This window comes from Narcine bancroftii, chromosome 3 (assembly GCF_036971445.1).
Source record: "Narcine bancroftii isolate sNarBan1 chromosome 3, sNarBan1.hap1, whole genome shotgun sequence".
Lineage (NCBI taxonomy): Eukaryota > Metazoa > Chordata > Chondrichthyes > Torpediniformes > Narcinidae > Narcine > Narcine bancroftii.
In genome coordinates, this window is record NC_091471.1 from 210,584,514 (window position 1) to 210,607,485 (window position 22,972).

General features: G+C 40.8%; 1 long non-coding RNA gene across 4 annotated transcripts in view; it reads right to left on the minus strand.

Annotated features, from left to right (window-relative positions):
- Nucleotides 1-3,596: 3,596 nt before the first annotated feature.
- LOC138758093 (uncharacterized) overlaps nucleotides 3,597-22,972 on the minus strand; it is a 58,257-nt gene continuing 38,881 nt past the window's right edge. For 3 of the 4 annotated variants that reach the window (XR_011354136.1, XR_011354137.1, XR_011354134.1), the window contains 2 exons: nucleotides 22,796-22,871; nucleotides 3,597-3,619 (listed from right to left, as the gene is read on the minus strand). This is a non-coding gene — a long non-coding RNA (uncharacterized lncRNA). Of the gene's footprint in view, nucleotides 3,620-20,988; nucleotides 21,077-22,795; nucleotides 22,872-22,972 lie in introns of those variants that run through there. The other variant, XR_011354135.1, reaches the window with a different exon arrangement.

Genomic DNA, 22,972 nt, shown 5'->3' on the forward strand with positions numbered 1-22,972 from the left:
TGCCCGAAGAAATGTGCAGCGGTAGCTTGGAGAGGAACAGGGCCTCGAACAAGAAACAGTTTGTGTATCCATCTGCTAAGGCCACCATTTTGTGCATGAGCTCAGAGGGATTCCAAATCACCCAGGCCTTGCATATTCAGGATGTGGATGATGCACTCGTGTTGGCTGAGTTCCAAGGAATCGAGGAGGAAACACCGGAAATATTCATACTTACTCTCTATAGGAAGACTTTCCACGAAGGAGCTTACTTTTGCTGCGGTAGCGGCGTCCATGGTGCTAACAATGTGCCAGAACTTAGTATCCTCTGAGACAATGCGTCTGATCTGGAACTGTGACTCGACCAATTGTAACCAATGCCTGGGCTGATTTGCCCAGAAGGGCGGCAAATGCTGCACACGCACAGTGTTGGTCGCAGCCTTTGCAACCGTAGCAGTAGTAGCATCCTGCATTTTGTCACGGCCGAGGTGGGTTTCAAAGACTTTGTAAAGATCTGCTAATGGCAGCGCTACCGAAATGAGAGACGTCCACACAGCATGAAGTGAACCAGTAACTGAACTTTATTTTTGAATTCCTCTGCACTGCTCAAGGGGACTGCCCACTTCCTGTGAGGGGCCCGCTGGCCTTAGGAAATGATGTCATTGTGTCGCAGCGTCACTTCCTGTCCAGCAGCGTGCAACAAGGAAGTGGCGCCGTCCCCGGGCAATGCATGTCACCAACTGCAGGCTTCTCCTCGGAAGGGAAGGGGGCCCCAGTCCATCTTGTTTCGGACAACTGGTGCAATGATTTGGCCCATCTAACTGCGCGGTTGCTCGGCCTGCTACACTGCCATCATAATTAACCCCCTCCTTCAAGTTTACAGATAAAGCCTTACTAATATACCTAATATTAATAAAAATATAGACTCTTACTAGGGAGACACTGGGTGAGCAGCATTGACCGGCTCTTCATCCTGGTGTCCCGGTCAGACCCTCGGCGCAACCTGACTCAACTCCATGCAAGTATTGTGCTCAGGCCCTCAGTACAACCTGACTCACTTCCACTCAGGTGTCCCGGTCAGGGCTTCAGTGCAACCCAATTTACCTATACCTACAGGCTTCGACCAACCTTCATTTAAATTCAAACCTGTTTCATGAGCACTGTATCTACGATGTGCTAGCCGCTACGCAAACTGTGCCACCATCATAATTAATCCCTTTCCCCCAAGTTTACAGATACTAATATACTTAATAATATACGAATCAAAATAAAGATTCTTACCAATCAGGGATAGGGAGACACGGGGAGAGTTGCCCCAGAGGTGAATGGCATTGGCTGGCTCTTCATCCTGGGCCCAGCCATTTCATTGAAACACAACTTTATTGACACTTTATTCAAGCAGCTGCTGTGGATGGGGAATGATCGTGATGCTGTGCTAGCTGAATGTTTGATCGCAAGGGGTTGTGTGTTGTATGGAGAACATTTACAATTTTAAACTTCTATTTAAAATTTTATTTATAATTCATCCTATTTATTTATTTATTTATTTCCTTGGGGGGTGTTTTTTTGCCAGTTGTTTGAGTTTCTGGTGGATTGAATGCCAGATTTTTTTTTTCTTTGGCTTGGCTTCGCGGACGAAGATTTATGGAGGGGGTAAAAAGTCCACGTCAGCTGCAGACTCGTTTGTGGCTGACAAGTCCGATGCGGTACAGGCAGACACGATTGCAGCGGTTGCAGGGGAAAATTGGTTGGTTGGGGTTGGGTGTTGGGTTTTTCCTCCTTTGCCTTTTGTCAGTGAGGTAGGCTCTGCGGTCTTCTTCAAAGGAGGTTGCTGCCCGCCAAACTGTGAGGCGCCAAGATGCACGGTTTAAGGCGATATCAGCCCACTGGCGGTGGTCAATGTGGCAGGCACCAAGAGATTTCTTTAGGCAGTCCTTGTACCTTTTCTTTGGTGCACCTCTGTCACGGTGGCCAGTGGAGAGCTCGCCATATAACACGATCTTGGGAAGGCGATGGTCCTCCATTCTGGAGACGTGACCCATCCAGCGCAGCTGGATCTTCAGCAGCGTGGACTCGATGCTGTCGACCTCTGCCATCTCGAGTACTTCGACGTTAGGGATGTAAGCGCTCCAATGGATGTTGAGGATGGAGCGGAGACAACGCTGGTGGAAGCGTTCTAGGAGCCGTAGGTGGTGCCGGTAGAGGACCCATGATTCGGAGCCGAACAGGAGTGTGGGTATGACAACGGCTCTGTATACGCTTATCTTTGCAGACGATGCCGCTTTAGTTGCCCATTCAGAGCCAGCTCTTCAGCGCTTGACGTCCTGCTTTGCGGAAACTGCCAAAATGTTTGGCCTGGAAGTCAGCCTGAAGAAAACTGAGGTCCTCCATCAGCCAGCTCCCCACCATGATTACCAGCCCCCCCACATCTCCATCGGGCACACAAAACTCAAAACGGTCAACCAGTTTACCTATCTCGGCTGCACCATTTCATCAGATGCAAGGATCGACAATGAGATAGACAACAGACTCGCCAAGGCAAATAGCGCCTTTGGAAGACTACACAAAAGAGTCTGGAAAAACAACCAACTGAAAAAACCTCACAAAAAAGAATGCCAGATAATAGGGATTTTACTGTATAATGTCGTTGTTCATCTTCAAGGTGGGTCCGTGGAGGCGGAGCAACCTGTAGATGCAGTGCAGGTTAAATGTTTCGAAGAATGTGAATGAAAATAAAGTAAAATGTTTTAGTTTTTTTTATGTTCATGCAAGTGAAGTTTGTTCAGTGTAAGTACAGTATTTTTTGTCCTTTGTCTTTTAAACTGTTTATTCTTAATGCAAGTGTATTAGTTAGACATTGTCAGAGTGAGTCTCAAGCAACTGGAAGATACACTTATCAGGCATCTACCAATCCCCATACTTCAGGTGTCAGACACCAGGGATGTTACTGAACCACGGTTGGCATGGATCAGCTGGTCCTAAGGGCCTGTTTCCATGCTGTATGTTCCTATGATCTTATAAGAGGGTAAAGCGTGTCCAGGCAAAAAAGTTGTACATGAATTGCTAGATAAGTCAGATAATTTAAAACGGAACACACCTGCAGTTCTTATTGGTGGCCTGTCACACAATGCAAAGTTCATTCAAAAATCAGTCGGAAATGTTGCCAGGTTATTTAACTAAACCAGCATCTATTATTATCTAATATACACACACTTGCATTTTTGGCAATGTGTTATGTAAGAAATTAGGAACCTGTATCATTTTTTCTCTTAGTTTCCAAAGTTGTTCCAGTCAATAGCGGTCCAGGAAAATACAGTGCTTCATTAGAGGAAAAATAAATCATTTTTGCATAAGATTAACACTCAGCTTTTAAAAAATTCATAATGAGCTGATTATCCTTGTATTAGTTTCTCATTAGATGGCAACTTATATAAACATTCAACTCCCGGACTCTGAAATATTGACATACAACAGCTTAATGTATAACATTATAAAAATAAGCAAAAGTACCTGTCATTTCCGCTTCTGGGTTACTATAGATTGACAGTAAAGTGAAGAGCGAGAAAATCACAAAGGCCAACAAGATGAAAGCCACTTCAAGGTTCGTGAAAGGCAGCTCCATGTGATAATTGTCTCCAGGAGTCTATATGGAGTTTAAAAATTGCACAATATTATATAAAATAAAGACCAGAAAATTGTAGTTTTGAATGAAAGAAGCAATGAATAATATCAATTGCTGCCTCAAGATAAAAGAAGGTGATATTGTTTCAGTGAATAAACTTGTTTTTCTGCTTTTACCTCTTTGCCCTGAGGGAGTGAAGCAAGAACCTTGTCATGCAACATGTCAATAGACTGCATTTCTTTGTTGGAATGAAATACTATCCCTGTAATTTTGAATACAAAACTAATGCAAGGATTTAGAGTAATGGAATCATACTGCATAAGAACAGGCCATTTGGCCCATTTGTTCATGCTGACCAATGTGGCATTCTGGGTTAGTCCCATCTGGTCCATATTCTTCTATCTCTCATCCATTTCTCAGTCCAAATTTCTTTTTAACACCATAATTGTACCCGCTTCTAAAGGTTCCTCTGGTAGCTTGTTCAGAGATGGACCACCATCTGAGTAAAAAGGCTGCCTCTCAGGTCCCTCTTCAAATCTCTTTCTTCTCACCTTAAACCTATGCCTTCAAACTCTTCCATTTATCATGGGAAAAAGACTGCGAATTTTAACTTTGTCTTCATGATTCAATATACTGTATCTCCAAAATGTCACCCCTCAGCCTCATATGTTCTAGGAAAATAAGTGAAACACTCTCGTCTCAGTAATATCTGAGTGAATATCTTTTGCAACCTTTCCAACATAATGACACCCTTCCTATAGCTGGATGACCAGAACTGCACATGGTGTGTTCTCATCAACACCTTGTACAGGGGTATCATGAGGTCCCAACATTTGTATGAAAGACCCTGCCAAAATGAAGGCAAACATGCCAAATGCATTCTCCCTCCCCCTGTCCACCTGAGTAACCACTTTCAGGGAACTATACACCTGTCATCCCTCCCTTCTCTCCTTTCTGCAACACTTTCCAGGGCTCTGCCATCTAGTGTGCAAGTCCTGCACTACTATCACTGATCAAAGTGCAACACATTACACTTGTCAGACTTAAATTCCAATTGCTATACAGACTTCAGATTCATTATCAGAGAACATACATGACATCACATACAACCCCGAGATTCTTTTTCCTGAAGGTGAGGCAGAATTACCACTTATTACTAGTGCAAAAAGACTGTACACAGAGTATATATGTAAACAAACTGACTTGCAATACAGAGAAAATTTTAAAAATCAATAAAGTGCACAAGTAAGAGTCCTTAAATGAGTCCTTGATTGAGTTTGTTGTTGAGGAGTCTGATGGTGGAGGGATAGAAGCTGGTCCTGAACCTGGTGGTGTGAGTCCTGAAGGCAGCAGTGAGACAGAGCATGTGCTGGGTAGTGTGGATCTTTGCTGATTGCTGCTGCTCTCCGATGGCAGTGTTCCCTGTAGATATTCTCGATAGTAGGGAGGGTTTTGCCTGACATGTCCTGGGCTGCGTCCACTACCTTTCAGAGGGTTTTACACTTGGGTATTAATGCCCCCATACCAGACTGTGATGCAGCCAGTCAGCACACTTTCCACCACACATCTGTAGAAATTTGCCAGGGTTTCCGATGTCATACCAAACAACAAAAACAACAACTGCAATCTTTGGCTTGGCTTCGCGGACGAAGATTTATGGAGGGGGTAAAAAGTCCACGTCAGCTGCAGGCTCGTTTGTGGCTGACCAGTCCGATGCGGGACAGGCAGACACGATTGCAGCGGTTGCAAGGGAAAATTGGTTGGTTGGGGTTGGGTGTTGGGTTTTTCCTCCTTTGCCTTTTGTCAGTGAGGTGGGCTCTGCGGTCTTCTTCAAAGGAGGCTGCTGCCCGCCAAACTGTGAGGCGCCAAGATGCACGGTTTGAGGCGTTATCAGCCCACTGGCGGTGGTCAATGTGGCAGGCACCAAGAGATTTCTTTAGGCAGTCCTTGTACCTTTTCTTTGGTGCACCTCTGTCACGGTGGCCAGTGGAGAGCTCGCCATATAATACGATCTTGGGAAGGCGATGGTCCTCCATTCTGGAGACGTGACCCATCCAGCGCAGCTGGATCTTCAGCAGCGTGGACTCGATGCTGTCGACCTCTGCCATCTCGAGTACCTCGACGTTAGGGGTGTGAGCGCTCCAATGGATGTTGAGGATGGAGCGGAGACAACGCTGGTGGAAGTATTGGAGAAACTCACCAGGTCACACATCATTCTTTATGTAGCAAAAATATGTAACCATCATTTCAGGGCTGAGCTCTGTGTCAAAGTATCTTACCTTGATGAAGGGCAAAGACCCGAAACATTGGTTACATATCTTTACTACATAAAAAGGTGCTGCGTGACCTGTTGAGTTTCTCCATCTCTTTTATGTATTGAACTACAATCACAGCATCTGCAGACTTCCTGTTTAACTCACAATAATACACTTAAATAAATGAAAAGGAGAGAAAAAAAGATGGAAAAGATAAAAGATACATTTTTAAAAATAGGTAATCTCTGGAATACTTCCTGTGCAATGCCAATGAGAGTAGGAATGAGAAGAGAGAACACATGAGTATGGAGATGAGCAGCTGGTGCAGAGGGTTTCAGACTCATAAACAATTAGGATCTCTTCTGGGGCAGGTGATCTGTACTAGAGAGATGAGTTACGCATGAACCAGAGGGAGATCAATAATCTCATCGGGAGTTTTGCAAGATTCACCCAGGAGGTATTAAACTAGTCTAGCAAGGCGTGGGGATCCAAGATGGAGAGAAAGATAGAGGAACTGAAAATGTTAAGGATACTGTGGAAGGTAAAGGAAGAGCTTTGAAATACAACAGGATGATGGAAGACAAGCATCGAGGTACCCTGGTAAACATTGCGTATATTTTAATGTAATGGGGAAGATCTTAAATGGACATTTTGTGAGTATTTACAATGCACCAGGATAAACAGGAGTGGAGAGGAGGGAGTGAGGGAGTGAAGAGTAGCTGAGCATCAGTAACAAAGAGGTGTTGGTAGTCTCAGATCATATCAAGATGGATAAATCTTAGAGTCCAGACCTGGGGCATCCCAGAACATTGTGGGAAGGCAGGAATTAAATTGTACAGGCCTTTACAGACATCTTAAATTCATCCCTGTGAACAGGAGAAATTACAGCGGACTAGAGGATGGTGGTGCCATTATTCAAAAGAGGCTGTAAGTACATTCTGGATAATGACACACCTATTAGCCTGTGACAGTGATAAGAAAACAGCAGGAGAGGAATCTGAGAGGTAGAATCTAACAACGTTTGGATGGTCAGGTGAAAATTAAGGAAAGCCAGCACTGATTTCTGCATGGGAAATCATGGCTCATGAACTTGATAACATTTTCCAAGAGATGACAAAGGGCAAGGCAGTTTATGTTTGATGCACAATCAATTGCAGAAAGAAGTTGCTGAAACTAAAGGCTTTTATTTACAAGAGATGGACAGCATCCCTGTGTTGGTCGCTCACACTGACCCAGACTCGAACTGGGAGCAGGCTTGTGACATGACAGCCTTTATGGGGAAGAAAGGGGAAGAGTCACGAGCCATCCAGTGAGAGCAGGGTCAACTAGGAAAGGTCATGTAATTTACATATAACGAATATGTACAATAGTGGTTTCACCACATCATTATTTATATGGATTTTAGTAAAGCGATTGACAAGCTCCCACATATAGGTTTCTATGGAAGATCAGGGCACTCAGGGTAGGAGATCAATTAGCCAACTGGATAAAAGAAATCAGTTGAGTGATACAAGTCAGAGAGAGTTTGTGGAGGGCAGTTTTTCAGACTGGAGGATCATGACCAGTGGAGTGCCTTGGGGTTTAGTACTAGAACACTTGGTTTTTGTAATATACACAAATGATTTGGACAAGGATGTTTGCTTAAGGTGCAAATGACATGAAAATATGTGCTGCAGTGAACAGTAAAGAAGATTACTTTGTATTGCAATGGAATCTTGACTAGATAAGGAACAGGGCTAAGGAATAGCAGATGCACTTCAACTCAGAGAAGCACGAGGTGCCACATTTGGGTAAATCCAACCAGGACAGGATGTACACTCTTAACAGCAGTGCCCAGAAGAGTGTTATAGAGGAGAAGGAACTGGGGATTCAGGTGCATAGCTCTTTAAAGACGGCAGTACAGGTAGACAGGGCAATGAAGAGAGCATATGGGATGCTTGCCTTCATCGGTCATGGCATTGAATACAAGTGTCAGGACATCATATTGAAATTATATAAGATGTTGATGAGGCCACAGTTGAAATACTGTGTGCAAAATATGTGTGCAGATTTGGTCACCTAGCAATAGGAAGACGTATAAAGTTGGGAAGGGTACAGAAAAGTACCCTTCTGTATGATTAAGGAAGTTGAGTTATCATGAGAGATTGGAAAAATTAGCCCTCTTTTCCTTCCACCATATAAGGTTAAGAGAAGATCTTATTGATTTTATAAACTCATGAGGGACAGAGGTAAGTTGAATACTCACAGTCTGTTTCATAGAGTAGGAGAATCTAAAATAAGAAGGCATAACTATAAGATCATAAACATAGGAAGAGAATCAAGCATTCAACCCATCAAATCTGCTCCTCTGTTTGAATCATGGATTGCTGATGGATTTTTCCTCTTTACCCTATTCTCCTGCCTTCTCATAACCTTTGATAAGTCTTTGATAAGGTTGGGGGGGGGGGGTTGAAATTTAAAAGGGTTGGGATTTAAAAGGGACATGAGGGGACAGTTCTTCATTCCAGGGGGTGTTTGGCACATGGAAGGAGCTGCCAGATGACATGGGGGAAGTAGGTACACGATCTTCCTTTAAGAAAGGATAATGACATGAATGAGAGGAGCTTGAAGGAGTCTGTGCCTAATGCAGACTAGAGGGACTAAAGCAGGAGGGTCTGTTGTGCGGCATGGACAAGCTGGATTTGTTTCCATGCTGTAAGACTCTATGTTGACTACATTATTATATTAAAAGACCCAAACCACTCAATCACGCTTTCTTCATTCCCCCCTCCTGTGAGGCAAACAGGTACACATTTGAAAACAGTCACTGCCAGATTCAAGGACAGCTTCTTTCCTGCAGTTATCAGACTACTTTTTAAATATTTTCATTGAGTTTAACATGTAAATTTACATCCAAAATTTTAAGGAAAACACACGACAAGTCATCTCATATACAGACAAGTACAAAACAAAAGAAAAAAAATTGCTGGAACTAACAATGACAGTTCCTTAATCTAAAAATAATTGAATTAATCTATGATAACCATGTTAAACCCATATTTGCCAAATTAATCCAAGTAAAATTAGTAAAAAGAAAAAAAAACCCCTAAAAACTAAATCTAATCTACCCACTCCCTCTAATCAAAGGCACAGTTATCAGACTACTGAACGAACATCTCATCAGTAAAATGATGCTGCCCCTACACTGTGCTAACTGAAGTTTTCCTTTGTAACACAATACTCTGCACTTTTGTTCTATTTTGCCCTGTTGAAGTCAAGGGTAGGTTGATTTGCCTGGATAACATACCAAAAAATTTCTCACTGTACATTGGTAAATGAAAAATAAACAAACAATTAAAAATTTCAGTTATCAGAAGACACAGTGATCAGAAGTGGTTGTAAAATGGAAACATTTACACTGGTCAGTTGAGACATGTACCCTATGCCAGTGAGAACTCAGTGCACAACCACAGAGGCAGTAAAACTCTAGCCTAGGGCCATCTCACCCAGCATCAAAGATCAATGATCAGTAGTAGGGACTTTAGTCTTCTAGCCATGGGAGGCTTGAGATCAATTAACACAGAAGAAGTCAGGAAAGTCTAACTGTAGTCCTTTTCTCACTGGCTAACCTGTAAATTGGCCATTCAGTGAACTGGTTAAAGAAGCCATTTTGCTGTTCACACTTATCACCAGGCATCCCTGGGGAGAGGGGTGCCTATCCTCCATCGGCGATGTCTGAGTGACACATCGAGTGATGGTGGACCTGTCCTCCCAGAATTCCATGCAGCAGAGAAACCCCTCCATGAGTGCTCCTTGCATTCAGCCCTTTCTCTGCTACATGGAATTCTGGGAGGGCAGGTCCACCATTTCTCATTCTCTCTCTCTCTCTCTCTCTCTCTCTCTCTCTCTCTCTCTCTGCGACTTTCCCAAGGTCTGTATAAATTGTGCACCTATGTATTTTATTGTCGCTACCATTTCTCCACAGTCCTTTATAAATTTATAAAGGTTTATATAGATCAGCACAACAACAGGGAGTAAAGGGCTCATACTGTGCTGTACATAACACTTAATTATGTTATAATTAGGCATGATCAATTTTGTTTAAATACAAGATCATACTACATTGATCAGGATTTAGTTCCTGCGCTCATGCCAAAACATCATCAATGCATCACTATTTTGTCCCTGGATAGTCCATGTCCCTTTCACACTGGGCTAATCAGCATGCAGGTGTCAGATGACTCAGGATGATACAACCTACCTAGGCGGTTCATCCCTGGGGTGATTTGACTCCATCGTGCCAATTCACGAATGTTCACACTGGCCCTTTGACCAATATATTGGTCATTAATTACTAGGATAAGGTGCCAGTGTGAAAGGGGGCTCGTGATTTGTTACCTCTTTTTTTAATACATGTTTGAAAATATTGAGAATTGATCCCAGCAATTTTTATTTTTCATTGTTCAGGTGAATATGAATTTATCTCAACATATGCCATACTATCATCAGACAAGTTTTAATGATATCATTAAGTGAACTTTGTAACAATTCTTACTCACAGTAGCATAATTTAAATGGGCTAAGTTCTCCCTCCCTTATCACCCAAAGATATAAACTGACTAACAGATGAAGTTGACTTTGGTCTCAGGACCAAAGGATGTACTTATGACCTGCAAGTTTTGCTCTGTACACACAATATTAACATAGCTTACCACATAGAGAGGAGGAATGGTTTGCTCTTAAAAAAGTAACCACAGAGCCTGCCCACATACTTTTAATTATCCCAGATAGTTTAAAAAGGAGAAGTGAACTGATACTGAGAGACAATATTAAAGAATATTGTTTACACATTCTTAAGTTAGTGTAACCACTAGATCTGTTTTCCAGGGGTCATCTCACTCCTAAGATATAGTGTAACCAGGCAAACAATATCCTCAGAAAAGACCCTGGTTCATGAAAGCACATCCTCAACTGTTGAGCCAACCCAATTTTGAGCAAGAAAGGAATAGATGATTGATGAGAGGAGTGCAGAATAGAGTGGGAAAGAACTGGGAAGAGGACAAGGGATCAAAAGGAAAAAAAAATATAGAGGAAGAAAGTGAAAGCACATTGTTTCAAGCTCAGAGGACTCCAAAAACCAACAACAGAAATTCACCAGGACAATGGTTACTTAAACAAAAATGCTTTTCATTTTCTTCATACATAATAATAACAATATTTAACTTGTTGCTATTAACCTATTAATGTGCTATATGGCGAGCTTTCCACTGGCCACTGTGACAGAGGTGCATCAAAGGAGAGGTACAAGGACTGCCTAAAGAAATCTCTTGGTGCCTGCCACATTGACCACCGCCATTGACCTCCAACCGTGCATCTTGGCGCCTCACAGTTCGGCGGGCAGCAACCTCCTTTAAAGAAAACCGCAGAGCCCACCTCACTGACAAAAGACAAAGGAGGAAAAACCCAACACCCAACCCCAACCCACCAATTTTCCCCTGCAACTGCTGCAACCGTGTCTGCCTGTCCCGCATCGGACTTGTCAGCCACCAACGAGCCTGCAGCTGATGTGGACATTACCCCTCCATAAATCTTCATCCGCGAAGCCAAGCCAAAGAAAGAAAATTAACCTAACTTAACCCCCTTCTAATTCTAAGCACATGTATATGTAGTGTTTATGTGTTCAAGTTCTTTGTTTCACTCTCCAATCATTCACTTCTCCAAGTTCACTGGTATCAGGCCATTTCCATACTGTGCATAGAATTAAACATTTATGATCTTCTCCAGGCTCTGGTGCTTTAACTTAAATTGTTATCAGAAAGGTTCTTGTTGGTTTCAGCAAAATATTTGTTGCTTATTGCAGTTTGGGCAAACTGATCTCCTTCAATCAGCCACTTCAATGTCTTGCTGAAGAAACTTGCTCCATCATAGGTTTTTCCAAAAGATAACCTCTTCTTCCACAAAGTGTTCTTCTTTTTCCCTTATTTCAGGAGAAACACATTAACTAGTCACATCCTCTTGTAATTGACTACAAGGGCTTAGAATAGGCTGAACTCAGAATTCAAAACCCCTCTTCAAATGGGGTCTTATAGCAAGTCTTCCGATTTTGCAGCCTTCACCACGAACCTGCTGCAGTAAACTAACTGCCTCTCTCTCTCTCTCTCTCTCTCTCTCCAAAGAGAATAGCATGTTTTTTTTCTCTCTCTATTTGCAAAACCACATGAACCCTCTTAGAACAGCAAACTTCAACCAGACTTGGATCACTGGCACCAGCAAAAGATTAATCAGTTTCTGAGCCTAAACATCTGTCCCTTTAAAGACAATAATCCATTTCATTTCCACAACAATTAAAATTCTTTTATAGCTAAATTGATTTCTAACTTTACAATCACTACAGTCTTCTTCTTTGGCTTGGCTTCGCGGACGAAGATTTATGGAGGGGGTAAAAAGTCCACGTCAGCTGCAGGCTCGTTTGTGGCTGACAAGTCCGATGTGGACTACAGTGATAACACAATATATAACATGTACAACAATGTATACCAATCAATGAGAGTTTTTCTCTAAATTGTAGCGGCCTGCGCACAAGAGACGTGGACCAGCCCCCAAAATGGCCAACGAAAGAGGCGACTGCGCAGACCTGGGGGTGACACAGGCCATTGTCCCAGGTGACCTCCTGCTCAGCAGGAAGACAGCAAGCTATGGCAGGAACATCACCCAATCCCATTAAGCGCTCCAATGACGCTGTGCCCTGACGTTAGTGCCTGGGGCCCATATAAACGTGACGGCCAGTGCAATAAACCAGTCTTGACTTCAAGGCTTTGGTGTGTATGTCATTCTTCTCCATGCTCACATAGCGCAATCGCTACATTGGTGACCCTGGCAGGTCCATCTGGCAGTTGAACCCGAAGATGATGGATCAAGCAGAGCCATCGGCCATCTACGTGGTCTCACTCAGGCTCCCACTGTTTTGGATGTTGCAGCCACACGTGTGGTTCCAGCAGGCCGAGGCTCATTTCCAGCTTTGGCATATCGCAGCCACCAATACCCACAACTTTTATGTCATGAATGCCCTCGATCAAGACACAGTAGAAAGTGTTGTAGACTTCCTACGGCAGCTTCGGGACAAAGGTAAATATGCAGCCCTCAAAGCGTGAGTGCGCCACCCGGTTGCTGCATATGGACGGATTGGGGGACAGGGCCCTGTCCTCCCTAATGAGCGAAATGCTTGCTTTGACCAAAGGCCATTAGCCTTGCCTGCTCTTTGAGCAGGTCTTTCTGGAGCAACTGCCCAAGGATATCTGACCCTTGTCATGGATGAGTACTTCAGCGACCCCCAGAAGGTCAAGGCCTGGGTGGACATGATCTGGAGAGCAAAGAGGGATACCAGCGCCATTGTAGACCAGGCTGACAAGCCCCACGCACAGCTGTCTGCTGAGCTAAGACCTTTGGAAAGGCAAGTTAATACCCAAGGACAATTCTGCTACTATCATCAGCGATGGGGTGTGGAAGCCTGTTCATACCACCCACCCTGCAGTTTCCTGGAAATGCCCTGGCCAACTGTCATTGATGGCTGTAGTGAATAGCCTCCTCTACATTTGGGACTCCTTGTCAGGCAGCCATTTCCTAATTTTTTTTAAATTAAAAAAAAAATTCACACTATGAACCATACTAACCAAAATACACACAAACATTTCCCTCTTGAATATACACAGTGTCATTTTCTCCCCTTTTCCCCCCTCCCTTCCCTCCCTCCTTCACCTCCCTCCCCACCCACTCAACGTTCAACCTATATGATACATTAAACCCATTAAACAATGTCATCACATGATGAAAATAAACAAGAAATTTGTGTCTTCTACTTTTACATACTCGTCAGTTCATTTCGTCTTCTCCTTCTGTTATTTTAGGTGGTGGAGGTCCGCGGTAGGACTTCTCTATTGTGTTCCATGTACGGTTCCCAAATTTGTTCGAATACTGTGATGTTATTTCTTAAATTATATGTTATTTTTTCCAATGAAATACATTTATTCATTTCTATGTACCATTGCTGTATTCTCAGGCTATCTTCTAATTTCCAGGTTGTCATAATACATTTTTTTGCTCATAATAAATCTTTTTTGTGCTCCATCCAAAACGAGTCCAAGTTCTTTACTTCTTATATTACTTCGAAGAAAGATCTCTGGATTTTTTGGTATGTTGCTTTTTGTGATTTTATTTAATACCTGGTTTAGATCTTCCCAAAACTTTTCCACTTTCTCACATGCCCAAATTGCATGTACTGTTGTTCCCGTTTCCTTCTTACAATGAAAACATCTGTCTGATACTGTTGGGTCCCATTTATTTAACTTTTGGGGCGTGGTGTATAGCCTGTGTAACCAATTATATTGTATCATGCGTAACCTCGTGTTTATTGTATTTCTCATAGTTGCGTAGCATAGCTTTTCCCATGTTTCTTTCTTTATCTTTATGTTTAGATCTTGTTCCCATTTTTGTTTGGGTTTACAGTTTGTTTCCTTGTTCTCTTTCTCTTGCAGTTTGATGTACATGTTTGTTATAAATCTTTTAATTATCATTGTGTCTGTAATCACATATTCAAAATTGCTTCCTTCTGGTAACCTCAGTCTGCTTTTTGACACCAGAACTGAGATAAGCGTCCTGCCCCCCTCAGGCCTCGACACCTGCAACGGCAAACAGGGCCCAGCACTGAGGGCAGCCAACAACTCCTTCATCTGAACTTTTGGTACTCGCACCATCCCCTTTTGGTTCGGCAACAGCCAGTTTACACGAACCTTGACTCTCACGGCAGTGACACAACTGCTCTTGTGGGCTGACTTCCTTCGTGCCCTCTGCCTGCTCATGGAGTTCAAGGGATGCCACGGTGCATACCAGAACATTTCCCACTCTACCTCTGAGGGAAACCAAACTACACACACCCCCACCCCCCCAACCTGGACTCTATAACACTTTCCGAAAATGAGTTTTCCCGTATCCTGGTGGCGTTCCTCTCAGTAGTGGCACCACAGTTCTCCACAGCTAAGCCAAAGCACAGGGTAAGGCACCTCATTCTGACTGAGGGGCCCCTGCTCCAGTGCACATCAGCTCCCTTCTGTAAAGCTCAGCCTCACTAAGGAGGAGTTCAAGAAAATGGAGGAGCTAGGGATAGTGCGGTGCTCCGACAGTCCCTGGGCCTCCCCCCTCCACATGGTGTTGAAAACAGCAGGGGGGATGGAGGCCATGTGGCGACTACCACTGCTTCAATGAAGCCACCACACCTGACAGATACCACATGTCCCACAGCTAAGACTTCGCCACCACCCTGTAGATTATATTCTTGCAAAATCAAACTCCATTTTAACAATCTTCTGTTTTTATTCTTCATTTTATTCAAAAGGATTGTGGTCAGTAAATATCATTACTGGTTCATGAGAGGTACCCAGATACACGTCACAATTCTGCAGAGCAAATATTATAGATTACAGTTCTTTTTCAATAGTGAAATAGTTCCTTTGATGAACATTGAATTTTTTTGAAAAGTAGGCAACTGGATGGTCAATTTCATTGTTTTTGCAATAAACCTGCACCTGCTGCTCCCTCACTGGCATCCACTGCTACAGAAAATGGCCTATCAGAATCAGGAGATTTTAACACAGGGCAATGGCATAGCAACTTCTTTAAATTTTCTAAAGCTACCTGACAATCTTTCGTCCACAGAAATTTCTCCCCTTTCTTCAAAAGATTGGTTAAAGGAAGAACAATTTCAGCAAAATTCTTGCAAAGCTTCCTATAATATCCTGCCATTCCTAAAAACTTTCTCACTGCTTTCTTGCCATTGGGAATAGGGAATTCAGAAATCGCATGCACTTTCACTTGAATAGCGCAACATTGCCCTGACCAACTACATGTCCTAAATGTGTCACAGTAGCATATCTGTATTCAATTTTAGCTAAATTCACTGTTAAGTTGCCTTGGATAATCTTGCAAACAATTTTTTCCAATTCCATCAGATGTTCTTCCCATATGTCACTTTTTGTGACCAAGTCATCAATATAAGCATCTGTATGTTTTGAACCTTGGATTACTGAATTTATCATCCTTTGGAACGATGCAAGGGAATTTTTATACCAAAAAGTAGCACATTGTATTTGTACAAGTCTGATAGTGTCACAAATGCAGAAATACACCTTAGTAAGAAATTTAGCTTTCCCAATTTTATTAATACTGTCATCTATTCTTGGAATATGATTACATCTGTTTTAGTTACTGAATTAACCTTCCTGTAATCTGTACAAAACCTAAAAGTTCCATCTGGTTTAGGTTCCAGAAAACAAAAAGAACTCTAATTTGAGTTTGAAGGTCTAATAATATTATTTTTCAACATATATTCCCCTCCTGATCCATGATTTTACTCTTTTCAATATGTATTCGATAGGGATGTTGTTTTATGGGACTTGCTTCTCCCACATCCACATCATGACAAATCACTGATGTTCTTTTGGCGCATCAGGAAACAAATTTGCATATTACAAAAGCAACTGCTTCAACTGGTTCTGTTCTGGTAATATAAGATGGCCTAACTTTTCCTTCATATTTTCCAAAATTGCTGAGTTAGACAGGCACACAAGAACTATGGTTTCTTTAACATTACCCTCACAAGATTCTGTTTCCATGATCTTATGATCCATAACTTCCTCAACCCTGTCAACAACTATCACCTTTGATACAGATAGTTCTCCACTACCCTTATCCTCATAAGGTTTCAACATATTTATGTGACAAACCTGAGTTTTATTCCCATGATCTGGAGTGTTTACAACATCGTTCAATTTTGATTTCACTTCGTATGGTCCAGAAAATTTCGCTCTAAGAGGATTGTCAAGTGATGGGAACAAAATTAACACTTCATTTCTTGGCTTAAAATTTCTCACTTGAGTCTTCCTGCCAAATATTTGCTTCATTTTACCCTGAGCCATTTCTAAATTCTCTTGAGCCAAAGTCCACACTTTTTAAAATTGATCTTTAAACTGTTCTTTTAACATCATTAAAGGTTCTCTTACTTGATGTTCAAACACAATTTTAAAAGGGCTGAAACCTAATGAATCCTGCACAGACTCTCTTATGGCAAATAACAGTAAATTAATACCTTTGTTCCACTCCTTTCCATTCTCCAGACAATAAATCCTCATCATATTTTTAAGAATAGAATGAAATCTTTCCAAAGCTCCCTGAGTTTATGGATGGTATGCAGATGAAGTGATCTGTTTAATTCCCATCTCATAAATCAACTGCTGAAACAACCCTGACATTACTTCCTTGATCATTCTGGATCTCTTGAGGTAACCCAAAAACTGAAAAACTTTTTCAAAGCCTTTACCACTGTTTTTGCTTTGATATTCCTCAATGGTATTCTGGAAATTTCAATGCTGTACACATAATTGTTAGCAAATACTGATTCCCAGCTTTTGTTTTAGGTACGGGACCCACAGAATCCACAATAACCCTAGTGAAAGGTTCCCCAAAAACAGGAAAAGGTTGTAAGGGAGCTACTGGATGACCCTGGTTAGGTTCCCCACAACCTGACAAAGGTGACATGTCCAGCAACAATTTACAATATCCTTCCTCAAAACAGGCCAGACAAATTGTTTCAAAATTTTATTCATGGCCTTTTCTACACCGAGATGACCTCCCAAAGGTGTACTATGGGCAAAATTTAAAATTTCATTCCGGTAAGCTTTAGGAATAACCACCTGATGAATCAATGCCCACTCTTCATTTGCAGGAACATCATGAGGTCTCCATTTTTTCATTAACAATTCACTATTCCATTAATGTCCACAGGACATTTCCTTAATCTCATCCTCATCTACAGCCTTTTCCTTCAAGTCTGCAATATCAGAATCTGTTTTTTACTGCTCAATTAACTCTTTCCTTGACAAAGATAAATCCTGACTCTCAAGTTTAACCTGCTCCTTCTGGACTATTTCAGAAGTACAGGGCAAATCTCAATCAACTGGATCTTCCTCTGCTCTCATCATTTTCTTAGAAAAAGACACAGCACATGCAGGATGCATCTCACAATCTTCGTCAACCTCATCCGTACTAGGCTTATTTGTTAATCTCAAAACTGACCCAACTTTATCCTCTGCCAAATCATTCCCTAGTAAGAATGAAACTCCTGAATGGGTAAGTTTGAAATAACTCCCACTACAACTGGTCCTTTAACTAACTCTGAATTCAACACTATTTTGTGCAAAGCTATTGATTCTACCTTTCCTCCAACACATCAAAGTCATCTCTCCTGTGGTCTGTCTTTTGATCAAGTGTTAAAACATTCTCTAACATCAGTGACTGGGCAGCCCCAATGTGTCTGAGAATTTCAACTGGCACCTGGGAAGTTTCTTCCTTAACTGAAATCAAGCCCTCTAATACAAAAGGTTTGAATACATCCATAACATCCTTACCAGATATGGAACCTCTGTTCTCATTAAATTTAATTGTCTGAATACAAGCTTCTGGTAATATCTCCTTTTCTCTTATCTTTTCAACATTAAACAATTTGCAAGAACATGGCCAGGTTTCTTACAATAATGACAGACAAATCCTGCAATTCTGTACATTCCTACTTTACCTTCATCTTTTATCTTTATATTCTCCCCAGACTTAATTTCAGGCTTACTGATCTGTTCCATATTAACCTTCTGAAAAGGCTTACTGAAATTTGTTTTTGTGAATCAAGGCATATTCATCTGTTTCCATGTCCCCACATCCTTCTGGAATTCTCTGCCCTAGTGGGTGGTGGAAGCTACAGTAGATTATTAGAAGTATTTAAAATGGAGATGAAATAGAGGGGTATGGAGAAATAGCACAGAAGAGTACTTGAGGCCAGCACAGATCAGTTTGAAGTGCCTAATGCATGCTCCTGCTCCTTTTCCCTTGTGTTCTTGTTAAGATGCTACTGATTTTGTTTCAAAATAACATACCTCCTATTCGAAGGTTTTGCTGCCATTGGGAATATCCTCCCTGCATCCCTGTTCTGTCCTGTTAGAATTTTATAGATTTCTATGAAATCCCTTCTCATTCTTTTAACATTCAATGTTTTTTTTTAAACTTTATTTATTCGTTCAAAATACAGATAATAAATAACATATATAACAATAAACAAAGCATGAACATTATATTTTATATATATTAAAAAAAAGAAAGAAAAAAAAGGAAAGAAACACCCCCCCTCTTTCAGCCAACTCTCCTAAGGAGAGCCATTAAGAAAAAAGAAAAAAATAAAGAAAATTAAAGCATACATAATAAAATCTAGTCAATATAAATCAAAATGTAAATATTCTGAATATAACAACCACCTATTAATAAAAAAAACGATAGTTATCCATGAAACATATGTAATTTTTTCCATTATTAAACAATATTTCATCTCATTATGCCATCTATTAATATCAATCATATTCGTATCTTTCTACGTACTAGCAATACATTTTTTCGCTACAGATAGCGCTAAATACACAAAAACAAATTGAAGTTTATCTAGTCCCAAACCGCATGAAAAAAAAATTCCAAAAGCGTTACCACATCTAAAACACAAATCTGATTCCTAAAGACCATATTTTTTCAATTTTTCACGTGTTAAATATAATAGATGTAAAAAATTATAATTAATCATTGCATAATGTGCATTTATCAGTCTAGTTACACTATCATAACAAATATCTGACTAATCATCCTCGGAAAAAATAAAACCAATATCGACTTCCCATTTACCTTTAAATTTATCCCAACCCTTTTTATCCATACCATCCTGTAATATTTGATACATAACTAAAATATAACCCTTCTCTGGTACCCTCATGAAAACAGTCTCAAATTTAATCATTTCAGGTAAAATCATATCTCTACCGAACATGTTTTACCAATGATCAAACTTGATAAAAATATGCTTACACTTAATCGGACTGTTTAAACCCCGAACAATAAAAGTAGCAAACTTCAACTTTGACATATCTACTAATATTACTAAAAACTAATAATATCAATATATAAAGACTCAGATCAACATAAATAGGCCCTCCAATAGGAGAAAAAGAAACCACAAATTAAAGTCTAAATAAAATGAAAATAAAAAAAATAAAAAGAAAAAAAAAACCCAAAAAAACTACCAAAAGGTAGTAATCCTTAAACAAAAGTTGGGTGTGGATCACCCAGCAGTGGCTGATGACTAGTAGAACATAGAGCAAATTTCTCCTTCCCCAGCCAAACAAAGAATAACAACAAGATATCATAATGACATAAAAAGAAAGTAAAAATAAAAAAGTTCTTCTATTCATCCAAGAGATTCCAGACTCAGCAACCCCATTTCAAGGAAACAGACTCTTTCCATTCCCATTTTTCCCATTTCTCCCATTTCTGCCGTTTCTTCCATTTCCAGAACAACCAGATTTTTCTTTAGGAGACAATGGTGGGCTACGTCTTTGTCCTCTTTCATCTGGCAACGAGTCAGCAAAACTCATTGCTTCACGTTCATTCTCCAAAAACCGAGATTGAAAGTCTCCACAAAACACCTTCAACACTGCCGGATAGCGAAAAGTAGACTTATAACCTTTATGCCACAAAACTTCTTTAACTGGATTAAATCGACATCGACGCTGAATAACCTCTTGACTCAACTCTAGAAAAAAACTACTATTCTGAATCATTAACGGGGTTTGTCCTTGTCTCGAGTTTTGCACTGCTAAACGAAGTATCGTTTCTCTGTCCAAAGAATTCAAACATCGAATTATCACGGGTCTCAGTGGTTGACCAGGCAGAGGTCTTTTTCTTAAGGCTCGATGAGCTCTTTCCAATACCAGACCTCCAGAGAAAAATTCCTGCCCCAGTATTTGTGGAATCCATTCGGTAAAAAAATGAAGAGGATCTTCCATACCTTCTGGCAAACCAACAATCTTCACATTATTCCTTCTACTTTGATTCTCCAAATAATCTACTTTCCTCTCTAACTCCCTCTCACATTCTCGCAATTCTTTAATGGATTTTTCCACCTCCAACACTTTTTCTGGGGTATTTCAAGCAATGGAGTCATCTTCTTGCATGACCCCTCCGTTAAAGTCGGCAGGCTGCCAGGATCAGGATCCACATCAGGGACACACCCACCTTCCTTCTGAGAACGGGTAATTCCAGCGATGTCCTTCTCCTGGTGAGTAGTAGTCATTTTTTCAGCTCCCACAGGCAATCTCTGTGGCTTAGGCTTGAAAGAAAGCAAACTTGAAGTTGTAGCAGACTGTTTAGGCCCTAAATCTTCAACATTCCGAAAATGTAGTTTCTTCTGTACTTGAGGTTTAATCATTTTACCATTAATAGCCATAACAATTCCTTGATACTTTAAACTAAGTTTAAAAAAAAATTTAAACCTGAAAACAAAGAGTTAAAAATGGGTTCTTAAAAGTCTGGCCAGAGAGGTCGAGATTACACGTCTAGACTCTACGCCATCTTGCCACGCCCCCCCTAACATTCAATGTTGATATAATTGATTCAGACTTTCCTCATTCATCATTGCACTCCCTCTTTGTTATCTTGTGCTGTGTTTGGGGTGGTTTTCTGACACTGGGCCATGCCAAATTAAAGGGAATGAGACTCCAAGCAGAAGACAGTGTTGATGATCACAGAAGAATTAACAGTCTGATGTGGGGGCAGACAGCCAGTGATCTCTGGGTCAATTTGACTGTGATTTTTCTTCTCACAGTAGATAGGGAGTCTCTGGAATCCACTGCGTGAAAAAGTGGTAGATACAGAGGTTTTTTTTTTGCATTTAAAAACTACTTAGTTGTGTACTTGAAGTGTTCTTGCCTGCTAGTTAGTAGCTGACGCTGATAAAGTGACATTAGGCCTGATAATTCTTTTCTGGCCAGTACATTTATGATGGGCTGAATGGTTTCCTTCTCTGCCATAATTTTACATTAAGATTCAATACAAAATTCTGCTGCCAGTTTCTTCACTAATGTTATGCATTCACCCACTAAGATCAACGCTGCATTATTTTCAAAATTCTATTTTTTTTCAAATCTCTCTAAGGCATTGTCTTTTTCTACAGCCTTCCAATATCTCTGCCCTCTTCTGATCCTAGCTTTTCTAATGTTTATTGCTCCATCAGTCAGCTGCTTGGGGTTTCTGTACTCAATTTAAGAATGGCACAGTGCCCCACAGCTCCAGCAACTAACCTCCGTTTCTGTTCGTCTGGAATGTGCACACTCTCCCTATGACAATATAGGTTTTCTCCAAGTGCTCCAGTGGCTTCCCATATCACATTGGTGAGTTAATTGTCCACTGTAAGCAGCTCCTGTATGTTGGTAAGTGGTTAAAAACCTGAGGAATGATGTGAATTTGGGCTGATTAAACATGTGAGGGGTAGGATTAGTTTAAAATGGTTTTTGTATTGAATGATCCATACTTGGTGGGTCAAAACTGTTTCTGTGCTGTATTTCTACACATCTGTGATTTGCTGTATTCCTCTCCTTCTTGAGCCGTCTATCTTCCTAACCGTCTGTGCAAAAGTCATATTTAAGTTGGCATAAAATATCATATGATAATGTACCTGTGAAGTACCCAGAAGGGCAAAGTACCTATAGTGATTTCAATTAAAGTGCTGTGTATCAGTTTAGATGTTCAAAGTTTGTTTGTCACATGATATCTAGTATAGCAAGAAGATTCTTTGACTAGCAATCTAACGGGTATCTCTAACATTCATATAGCCATGTAAAGATCATCACCAATAGAAAAGAAGGATCAATTAGTTCCAAACAAGGACAGCAATGATAGCACTGCTGTGGGATTCATTCAGGAGTAATTCATTCATTCAGGAGTACAATAGTTATTGTTCTCATCATGAGAGGAGAGCTGGAGTTAATAGCCTAAACAGGTATGAGACTAAATAACTTGCACTGTACATGCATTTATAAAGTGCACTTACCTATGAATCCATCGGAGAAGAGAAAAGCAATGATCTAAAATGTTGGCTATAAAATATTCAATAGGTTAGGCAGCCTCTGTGAAGAGAGAAACACAGAAATAATGTTTTCTTTCTGAAATATTTTATTTGGAAGAGAGAAATATTACATGTTATATATTGTCTACATATTAGTTACAT